Source organism: Myiozetetes cayanensis, unplaced genomic scaffold (genome assembly GCF_022539395.1).
Source record: "Myiozetetes cayanensis isolate MyiCay16 unplaced genomic scaffold, myiCay2020 scf4, whole genome shotgun sequence".
NCBI classification, from domain to species: domain Eukaryota; kingdom Metazoa; phylum Chordata; class Aves; order Passeriformes; family Tyrannidae; genus Myiozetetes; species Myiozetetes cayanensis.
This window is the reverse complement of record NW_026087631.1, coordinates 10,053,524-10,064,896: the sequence shown is the minus strand read 5'-3', so window position 1 is coordinate 10,064,896 and position 11,373 is coordinate 10,053,524.

Genomic DNA, 11,373 nt, shown 5'->3' with positions numbered 1-11,373 from the left:
GTGTGATCTAGCTGGACCTGTTTTGAGTTGAGGATTGAACTGCGGGAACTCCAGAAATTGCTTCTAATGTGCACTATTCTATTTTATGGTATTCTTGTTATACATCAATGAATCAGCCCACACTAATCTAGAATACTACAGCCTGTCACGTGATTTTTCCACTAAGAATGATCAACTCCCTCCCCTCTTTACCTCATAATTGTATTTAATCAGAGAATTAGAGTCTGTCTTTAGTAAAGTCTCTTACTTAAAAGAAAGATCAGCACTGAAATTTCAGATGAAGGTACTTGGGGTACCAGTATACACCCAGTCCTGAAACCCTTTAAGAACAGGCAGTCTACAACCCCTCTTGGAAACCTGCTTTGAATTGAATTATACTTAAAGTTAATTTTTTCTGTATGTCCACTTGGAACATTCCCCATTTTTATTTATGTCTACTGTCTACCTCCTTGCAGGCAATTCAGTGAAGATCCCATCCCCTTGATCCATTCCCTATAGGCTGTTAGGTGTTGCTGTTAGGTGCTCTGAAACTGTCTCTTCTTCAGACTAAACAAGTCCTGGCCTCACTGCATCTTTTCACAGGGTGAGTGTTCCAACCCCTCTGTCCAGTGACCATCCCTGACCTCCTCTAGACTGTAATCATCATTCCCTTGCTGGGAGACTGAAAACTGAATTTGGTAACCACATAGAGACTAGCAATTGGGCATAATCACTTCCCCAAGTCTCTTTGTGCTGTTCGTGCAATCCAAGACAACTGTAGTCTTAATTGCTGTCTAGAGACACTGCTGGCTGATATTTTCTTACCCTAAAGCTGCAGAGCTGGTCTTGGTTGGTGAGTCCTTAGTCTATATCATACCAGAAGGAATGATTATTTCATCTCAAGTGCATGATTTTGCAATTGTCTTGGATGAATTTCATGGGCTTCCTGTTGGTCTCTTCCTCCTTGCCTGTCACATCCCTCTGAATGGCAGTCCAACTCTCTAGTGTGTTGACTGATGCTCTAAGATTTAAGTCTTAAAAGAACTTGGTGAGTGTGCACCCTTTCAGCTCATTCATGTTAGTATAAGGTTTTTAAACAGCATATTTTTCAGGACAGACTCTTGGGGAACCTCACCTGTAACTACCCCTAGGTGACATATGAACCAGTAACCACTGCAATGATCCAGTTAATTTTGTCTCTTCTTTTTGTTTGCACACCAACAACATCACATCCTGAACCAATAGAGATCGATTATATTCACCTGTTTATCTAAAAATCCAGCCATTTTATCACAAGCTGCAGTATGATTCATACTGAGTGTCCCACACTGAGTGTCTCTCATCAATGTTTTGTTCTTCATGTGCCCAGAAATGTGCTCCAAGAGGACTTGCTTTTTTTTTTTTTTTTTTTTTTTCCCCCAGGCATCCAAGTGAAGCTGAGTGGTCTGCAGTTTCCAGCACGGTTCTCTAGGACTTTTTGAATATGGATGTGACATTTCCCTTTCTGCAGTTGTTAAAGATTGCCTACACTCTCCACGACCTTCAAAGATGATGGAGAGTGCAGTCTTTCGAGGACATTTGCCAGTTGTCTGTGCAGTCTGAGATATAGTCCATGAGGTCCCATGAAACTTCAGAGTTTGAATTTATTCAAGTGACTCACAACCAAGTTCTTGTCCATTACTAACTGTTCTTATCTTTGAAACTTGCCTCTAGGAGAAAGGTCTGGCAGACCTTGCTAGTGAAGGGAAAATGGTGAAAGGAGTTCTTTCTGAGGGCAAGAGAAAATAAGTTATACCAAAGTGTCTATCTGTAAGCATAACAAGAGAGCAGCCAACACTGATCTTTAAAGCATTGAGAGATGCAAGCTAATGTATGATAGTGAGACATTTTTCTCTTATCTGTTGTGTAAGCAAGCAATCATGTGCAAAATTTCTCTGTGGGGAAAAAGTCCACTATTTTATCACCGATAATAAAAGTCTAATTTTCAGGGTATCTGTGGGTATTTGAAGCATAAATTTTCCTCAATGCAGTAATTGCAGAATATTGGATATTATTTTCGATTTGCAAATTTGCCATGAAGTAATTTCACCTTGAATTCATAATTAGGGTATATTATGTTGAATGGGTATCCAGGCAACAAAATGAACACAGAGTTTCAGAACATTTTGGAAATTGAAGACCTCCTTAAAAAATAAAGGAAGAAAAAACCTATATTAGGTCACAGCAGGAGCCACACAATCCCACTTCTTCCAGCAGCAGATGCCAAAGGAAAAAAATGATTCACATATAAGAAATACTCTTTGTGAAAGGAGGGAGATAATCGTGTGGGGTTTTTATGTTTCACAATGTGGGACCACATATAAAACAGGGTAAGAACTCCTGAGATTAAAAAAAGAAATCATATTGTTCTGTCATACTGATTAGCAATGCTTACAGAAATCAGTGCAGAGACAGGGAAAGTGATGATATTAGCATAGGCATCTATCAAGTATATTAGGCTTAGATCCTTAAAGCTGCTTAAAGGACTTGGATATCACTTCTCAGTAACATATAGGTCTAAGAATTAGGGTTGAGCAAATCTAGGGAGGAAAGAGCTGCTTAAACAGCTTCTAAGATTTTGAAAACATAGAAACAGAGTACATAGTCTAATTCTGAAAACACCAAAATAGGAACAACTTTCTCTTGTTAATAATCTCATTAACTCAATGGGACTGCTGACATGAAAATAATTACCTCATACATAAACAAGTATTTTCAGGTTTCTACATATCATAGACAATACCTTTCAGCACAAAAAAAATATAGAGCTTTAATAATGAAATCTCATTACTTGCGAGTGTCTCTTTACAAATGTTTGACAGTAAGCTTACTGGTAGAACAAATATGGTATCAACAGAATAATGCTTAGCTGTGCTTAGGAAATGATAAAGTACAAATGTTATAAATTAAGAAAAGTAAGTAAAACATTTTTTCAAGTTAGTTGTCTAGCGCTTTAGTTATGCACGTACACTTTACACTGACCGGATCTTCGCTTGCAAAGACTGGCCATTATTATTATACACTTTACACTGGGGATACAATTCAATTTGATGAAAGTTCCTATAAAATAGAAGGACCTGCTGAACAAGAATATTCAGTGAGAAATAATGATTTAGTAACACTGTAGTTTTGGAGTCCCCCAAACATAAACAAACATCTAACTTTTTAAGCTTCTTCTTACAAAACAGTATGTACAATACTATCTGGACACTCTAACAGGTAAGAATTTTTGGTCATCTGAGAAAACAAAATTTCTCTAGGTAAAATGACAAAATATATTTTCCAATTTCAGGCAGTAAAAAGACATTCTATATGATCTAAATAGGGGAGAAAATCATCCTATCAGATGTCCTGCTGTAGTTGGTTCTCAGCAACCAAAAAGCAAGATGACTCCATTTGAAACTATGTTTTTTTGCCACTTATATTACAGTTTAATCACTGGAGTTTTTAAAGTGTATGTGTTTTTTCCTATTCATCAGTGGTGTTGACCTCACATACAGAGGGCACAGAGCACGTAGTCTGTGAGCAACATATAACCCACGAACCTCAGGAGTAACAGAACATGATGTCTCTTATTCTGTGAGGTGTGCTTTTATGAAGAACCCAAGCAAATTATTGTACACGAAAATGCTGGTGACTATGATGTTCTTTTACCTCATCATCTACATACTTATATACCCCAGCCTGGGGTGACTTATGGCAAGAATTGTAAAACTTACTTCCCTGTCTGGGTTTCTCCAAGCTGTTGGTAACATTTAATGTAAGTTCCCAGTATGGGTACCCATGCATTTGATACAGGTTGAGATAAAACTTCATATATATGTGTTTTGAATATCATTCCTATAATCATGGTACCGTTTATCTCCTCCATCTTTTGTCTATTAACAACCACATGAATGCAAAGACAAACTTATTTTCACAACCAAACTAACTGTTGGGGCAGATATAGGAAACTAGTTCATGAAAGGAAGTGAATGCTGTAACATAATAATAAAGATTTTATTAAAAGACTGGAAGACGTATATTTGTAAGACATGGTGCTTCTCAGACATTCATTGCCTTTTGTTGGAAAGAAGACTTGCAGCCTTTTTTATTTCTTTAGGTATTGGCACTTACAGTAAATCTGCAGTCAGTGGCCAGTGGCCAGATTCTGAACCAAATGTCTGCTGGTTCATAGCAAAGAGGGAAGACACCTGTATACTGCACAGATTTTACATCTTTGTCTTCTCTATCACCACCTTCACCATACTACCTGCATGACAATTTCTTAAGAGAAGCAACTGTAGAGAAATCCCTTTCAATGATAGCTCCACTGTTTTGTAGTGGAGAGTAACAATATCAAAGATATATTCCCCATGCTATCGTGGTGACATTATTTAAAAAAATTCAAGGGACATTTCCAGCAGAAATTCTACTCATACCACAGAACAGAAATGATGAAATGAGTGATGCCTACAGCAATATAAACAGGTATGCACACCAAATTTTCTCAGGACTGAATTTGTACTCAGTACCACAGTATGATAAACATGTAAAAAAGTCATGTAGCTAAAGACAGAAGATTTGCTAGTAACCATACTGGTTCTGTAAAACATGGAAAAGCGGCAACCTGTTTCATGCTAAATGTGAAAATTCTCTTTCACGTCTAGCTTAATGTTTGAAACCAGCCACAACAGTAAAGCAGACAGGGCCTAACCTCTCTTCAGTCTCTTGCTTTACTGTAAGAGAGAGTCTCAATGAACATCTTTGTTTGTTTGGACAGTGCTCTCAGGCACAGGGGTTGATTCTTGGGGTTGTCTGTGCAGGGACAGGAGTTGAATTTCTGTGATCCGTATGGGTCCCTTCCACCTCAGGATATTCTAAAATTCCTGATTATTTGTCATTTTCAGTAATAACAACTTCCAATTTCCCCTTCGACTAGTGTTGTGGAGAAAATATCTATCACCTGTAACAACTTCACTGGCATAAGCAGAGGAAAATGGATTAGTTGCCAATAATGTTTTTCAGCTGGCCTCTAACAGGTTTCTCAAGGGTCTACCTGGAAACGAATGCAATCCCCTTGAGGAAACAAGCAAAAAACTAAAAATCATTTTAAAAAGTCATGATAGTAGTGATACAGATGAATGCGTAATTGTTATTCTAGAATAATACAGCATTTATTGACACATGGAACCATGTTAAAAAGAAATTTTTTTTTTTTTTTTTGTCAGTGAATAGTGAACTGGCAAATTTTTAGACTGGACAGTATGAAGTGAGACAGTGTCAAAAACTTTTGAAAAAAAATAGACAAATTGGTAGGATTTGAAATCAGTTACTGAAAGGAATAGACAGGAATGTATGTCTAATATCCCTTATTGAAGATTATAAATAATGGGGGCCACATAACACAGATAGGGTTGAAGATTCACTCATACATTTTACCTGCAAAGGAGATGAGAAGTTGTTGCCATGCCGGGTGCGCAAATGAGCTACTTTGAGCTCAGTTCTTGGTTTTGATACAAAGATGAAATTCACAAACTCACCTACTCAAAAATTCTTATTTTAAAATATAAAGTTAACACCTAGGGAATTTTACTAATATTTGCTTCATAAATATTACCTTTGATGTTATTTCTACTACCCTTCCAGGTCTTTGACACAAAGGCCATAAATATTACTTAATCAGGAATCCAGAGTCTAAGAAGATTTTTGTAAGAAATCGGTGTTGTGATATCTGGTGTTGTCAACTACAATCAAAATAATTTTGGTTATTATGTGCTGAGTTTGGTTTACTAGCCTACCTTCCCTATTTAGTTCATACAAATTTCCCTTTGAGATAGTTTTCTGTTTTTCTCTATGTCACTGTAATATTGTAATTAAATCAATGAAGACTGAGTAGAAATCGGTAATGCATGAGTGAATAGTCTATAGAATGATGAAATTAAATATTTTCTAATTTACTTGGTTGACCAGTGAGAGGTAAGCCCTAACGTCATGACTGAATTATTTAGGAAAGCATGCCATAATTATAAATTATAGCAAGAAAAACAAGAATCATAAGTTTTTCAACAATTGCCTTCTAGTCCCCTGCATGTGCGCATACATATCTAGTATCAGTCAAACAATGTATTCTCATATGTGAAAAAGAAAAATGTGTATTTAACAGAGAAAAGGTCACCCTAATAATTCCACCTTGTATACACATTTCATATTCTCCCTCAATTTTTTTGTCATTCAAAGTAGATCTCCCATTACAAAAATGAACAAACAAGTTATCAATCAAATGAAACTATCCTCTCTTTCACATACCTGGTACTCACTAATACACTTTTATCCACTTCTGGGTAAAGGTTCATGCATTAAGAAATAAGTATATCTTGCAAGAAAAATTTTAATAAAATTAGGTAGTAAAAAGCTAGCATTTTAGCTAGCTTTTTAGCAAGCATCCATAGTATATAACCTCTGGAGTATGGCTTTTCCTCCTTGGTCACAAGCCAGGTAATTTCAATTAGAATAATCCACAACAGGATCAGAAGCATGTAAATATCACTGTCCTAAGTGCTGCCCTGATGCATTTAATGTTCCATGTTTCTGAAGTGCCATATTTGCTCATCTTTTCGAGCTGCTAATTTCAATCAATCACTGAGCTATCAATGGTTTATCAAAGATCTTGAAGGCAGCTACAGACTACAAATTTTTATTATACACTGCTAAATAGAATTGGAGCACAGAGATGTGTGATGGCAAAACCAGAGAGTCAGGTCTTCATATTTGTCCTTCCCCTACACTGACGCTTTGTCCTTGTTGTCATTGATGGTCAGTATGATTTTTCCTAAGAGAAGAACACCAAGTGGGAATTGCAGGAGGAACTGTCCAGAGGCTTGCATTCTGGAGGTGGGTGAGCTTTAATGGTTGTGATTGACTTTGTCATATTGGACTTCAAAAGGGCACAAAACACTGCTGGAGACTAGACCAGCTGGGCAAACTGCAGGCAGCTTCTGGGCGGTCTGTCCTCCCTGCAGCACCACGCTGACTAAGATCTGATAACATGCACAGACAGAATCCTGAAGTAGTTCCATATGTCCTTTGCTGCTTTGTAATTGTGCACTCTGAATGGCCAAAGGATGTAAACCAGAATTTCAGTGAACCTGCTTAATGTCATAACCCTTTATACCCGCCTGTATTACATACTGCATTGGCAATATTTAGATGCTGCATTGTCAATACATCTAATTGTAATGATTAGAGTATGAGTTATCTTATCTTTGGACAATTCCCACTTGGTGTTCTCAGCGTAGGACAAGTCATGCTGCTCATCAGAGAGAGGGAGTGTGTCTTTGTGTGGAGGACTCATGAGAGCACTGTCTTTGTCACTGCCACAAGCTGGAAAGGAGAAGGCACTGGAGGTCCTCTGGCGTCCACTCAGGCACTACTTGCTGAGAACTGAAAAAAAAGTGAACCAAGGCGGGTACTTCTAAGGCACTAGGACCTTGGAAGCTAGCTTTGGTACTGTGATAGCTTCTTCCCACTCCATGGATTGTGGTATGCTTAAGCACACAACGTGAGATTAATTTTTTTCCCCAGAAAAAACAGTTTGTTGACATAAAAAAATCCTTTGCTAACTGTTGCATTTCTGCCACAACCTTTTTCTAGATAGTTCTACCTTACTTCTAGAAGATGAAGGAGATATTTAAAAGTTGTGTAGATGACAATGAAATAATTTTTCAAAAACAGTTCCATCAAACAGTTTTGAAAATATACATATTTTATATCTTGTTTATTTTTAAAGTTCATGTTTGTTGTTAAATCAAGCATCATCTGGCAAAAATTTCCCTGAGCTGCTACAGTACACTAGAAAGTTTTTAAATTTTCACTAATCAAAATTAAATATAACTTTTTGAGATGGGATTTATCAACACTATGTGATTTTACAGTGAAAATTTAAAAACAACATAATTCATAAGTCAGTCTTTCTTGGTAGCTCATCTTTTCCTGTCTTCTAGTCATATCTTGTAATTGTCTTGATTTTCTTAATGTGTGTTTGTTTTCTGCCCTGATTAAAGATAGCCTTCTATTTATATAGTAAGATTATACTTTTATTTAATCTTTTTGCACTGTTTTAATGAAATGGGCACCAACTTTTCATACTTACCCCTAGCTTATCATAGCATGCAATAAAGTACCTCAATCTGAAACTTCCTCTGAAACTTTTACTTGATGTCTAACCTTCCTTTGGCATCCCTTTTCTAATCACTAGACCTGTTCAGTGTCCAGAGGGAATTCATGAAGTGCTAAAGGCCATCCTAGGGATGGAAGGAGTTGACATAGCAATGATGTTTATACCTTCTGTCCTTCCACCACATGTGATCGAAGAAAAATGCTCTTGTTCAGTTCTTGAAATCTCCAACTAGGCAATTTCAAATTTATCAGCATTGCCTGAGTTAGTAGTTCAGTCTTTTACTTTTGGCCTCAAAACTCCCAATTGCTATCGAACTCACAAAACAGAGTTGTTTAATTTCTTAATTCCTAAAAGAGCTTTGATATCTGGAGGTAAGACTTCAGGTGCTAGATTAAAAATAAAACCAGCAAGAGAATAGGATCTTCTAAGATCATCCCAGAATAATACTATGAAAACTTGTGAGAGATTAGGAAAAATAGGATACATAGAATTTCACAGCTGATAAGCTTAAAAATTACCAATATTGTGTTGTGTAAACCAGTTCATGAAGATACACATCTTTAAATAAAACAAATACAAATGTGATAGTAAACTGTTTATCTGAAAAAAAATGGATGGAATGAGGTACATTTGCAGCCCATGGACATCACTGGGAGTACAGATACAGTCATTTTATGAGCATTTTATGTATCAACTGTATTAGTTTCACTAGACCACCAGGGGCTCACCACCGAGGCCCGGGTTCGATTCCTGGTCAGGGCCACTCCCGGGCAGATGGAGCTCGTTAACCCTGTAAAGGTAATCCATCTACGTCCTAAGGACCTCGCTGCCACCGTCCAAGCTCGCTTGGCCCCGGCAGATGAACCTTAGGATTAAAGGGTGGGCTCAGTTCCGCGCACACTGTGTCTCACCTAAAAAATCCAATGCGCAGGCTGGAAGGTGGAAAGACCTTCCCCGGATCTTCGCTCACGAAGACTGGCCATTATTATATTATATTAGTTTCAATAGTCAATAAAACACGTTTATAATAGCAGATACCACATCACACCTTAAAGAATTCTTAAAGAACTATGCTTTGTGGTTCGTTTCCATGACGCGTAAAAATTGATTGCAATTGTTACATATTAAGAGTTGAACAAATGACTGAATTTGTCTTCCACTGACCTAAAAATTTGTAGTCAGGAAAAAGAAAAACTTTTCTTCAACGTGCATATGGATTTTTAATAGAAATTTTTTACATTTAATACCGCTTGTTGAAATAAAAATGTAATATAATGCAAGTAGCCCTTTAAATACTTTTATTAAACAACTATTATTTTTATACAAAACTAACAAAAAAACTAAATGAAAAATAAAACACCAAACCTGGTGGAAATAAAATCATGCTCTAACGGGCAGAAATGCATGTTTAATTTGACAAGCATTAAGTGTACAGGTATGGATCATTATTTATGAATAAATTTGGCTAATATTAGTTGTAATTTTAACTGATAACCAAGAGGATATGCTGCACAGTGTATTATGAGTATTATGACATTTTCAATATTCTATAATTATGGGGTATTGACAAATGTGATGTCATAAAAATAGTACTTTCTTATATATGGAACCAAAAAAACACTATAAATCTGAAAGCAGCACTGCATCAAGTTAATCCAAAATAAAGAACGGTAGTAAAGTTTTCAATACTGAAAGCAAACAAAAGGAGGGACAAAGGTACCTGCTTTTCCAAAATTCGAGATTTTTCTTCTCTTCCTGGAATCTGCTATGCTTCTAGTCTTTACTTTCCTGACTGTAACTGAATAAGACACTTCAGGAGACTGTTGTTTTGGATACTCAGGTCATACAGCTTTCAGACCACCAGAATCTATTACAAATACCTAATCATATTATGTGTTCTTTAAAAACAGCCTTATCAATACATATTTCCCATGCATAACACATTTCCATCTCTACAAAATGAGTAACTGAAAAAGCACATTTTTATGCCCATCTTGTATAAAAGGAGTTTGATGGCGAATGAAGAAATTAACTAAAATTATTCCAAGAAGAAAGACAGGGCTGGAACAGGGAAGTGTTGGAATGTTGTCTCCAAAGCTACATTTGAGCTGCTTAGCAAAATAAGTTCTCTCAGAGGCGGATGATTTGAGCACGAAAATCTTTCAGAGATTTTTTTCCACCTAGAATGTTCTTGGTTTCAAAATTTATACTGATTAAATCTCATTGGGAATGCAAACATGTATTTCACCATAATTCAAAGGAACTCTTTGCTGCTGTCCTGAAAGCAGGCTCATTGTCCCGTGCCAGTTCACACACTGAGTCAAAGTGTTGCTGTGTTTTATCCTAGACTGCACAAAGTAGGGAGCTGGGTGGTAGCCCATAAAAGTCTGGCTCCCTGATCATCAAAATTACACAGTATTTATGCATTTTAACAAACAAAGACATCAGCACTCATTGGTTACAAATTATGTAACTTTTCCATTCATTTTTACTCACCTCCTATTTGCTGATTATATCTCTCACTTCTCATGCCAATTGGTCTTCAGGAACAGTTCTTCCCTCCATTTGATCTATCTGGGTTCCATTTTGAATAAATGATCAATGAGTCAGTGGTCACAATCTCCCACTGTTGGAATTACTTCTCCCCAGTTACTGTTCAGTCCTGCTGACATCACTCCTGGTAGCTCTCGTCCAGACAGCCCATTTTTTCTTGGGATTGTCTTCCCTTTCCCTTAAAGAAAAAGGATAACCAAGAATACCACATCCACAGTGCAATTGCTTAATCATAACTGTCCAGCTACAACTACTGATTAACAAATGAAAAAAAAAATATTGCAGAGTTCAATTCACATCTTGAAGGGCTCAGATCATGAAGAGTTCAATATCACTTTGGTAGAAATTCCTAAACACTTTTAGGATCTTCTAAAGACATAAAACTGTATTTCTTCCCAAGTAAAATCATGCATAATGTGAGAGAAAAGTACAAGCCTCTACTTGCATTAAGTTGTATTGCAGTAAAACTGCTTGCACATAGACATTTAAATATTCATTAGAAAGTGGTTGTGAGATGGTCTGTACAACAACATTTGCTTTACCATGACACAATTCCAGTCTACTTGATTGTTGTTATAGGGTTTAAATTAAAGGAATAGAACATTAATTTGATTTTGACAGTAAAAAGTTGTCTTTTTTATCCA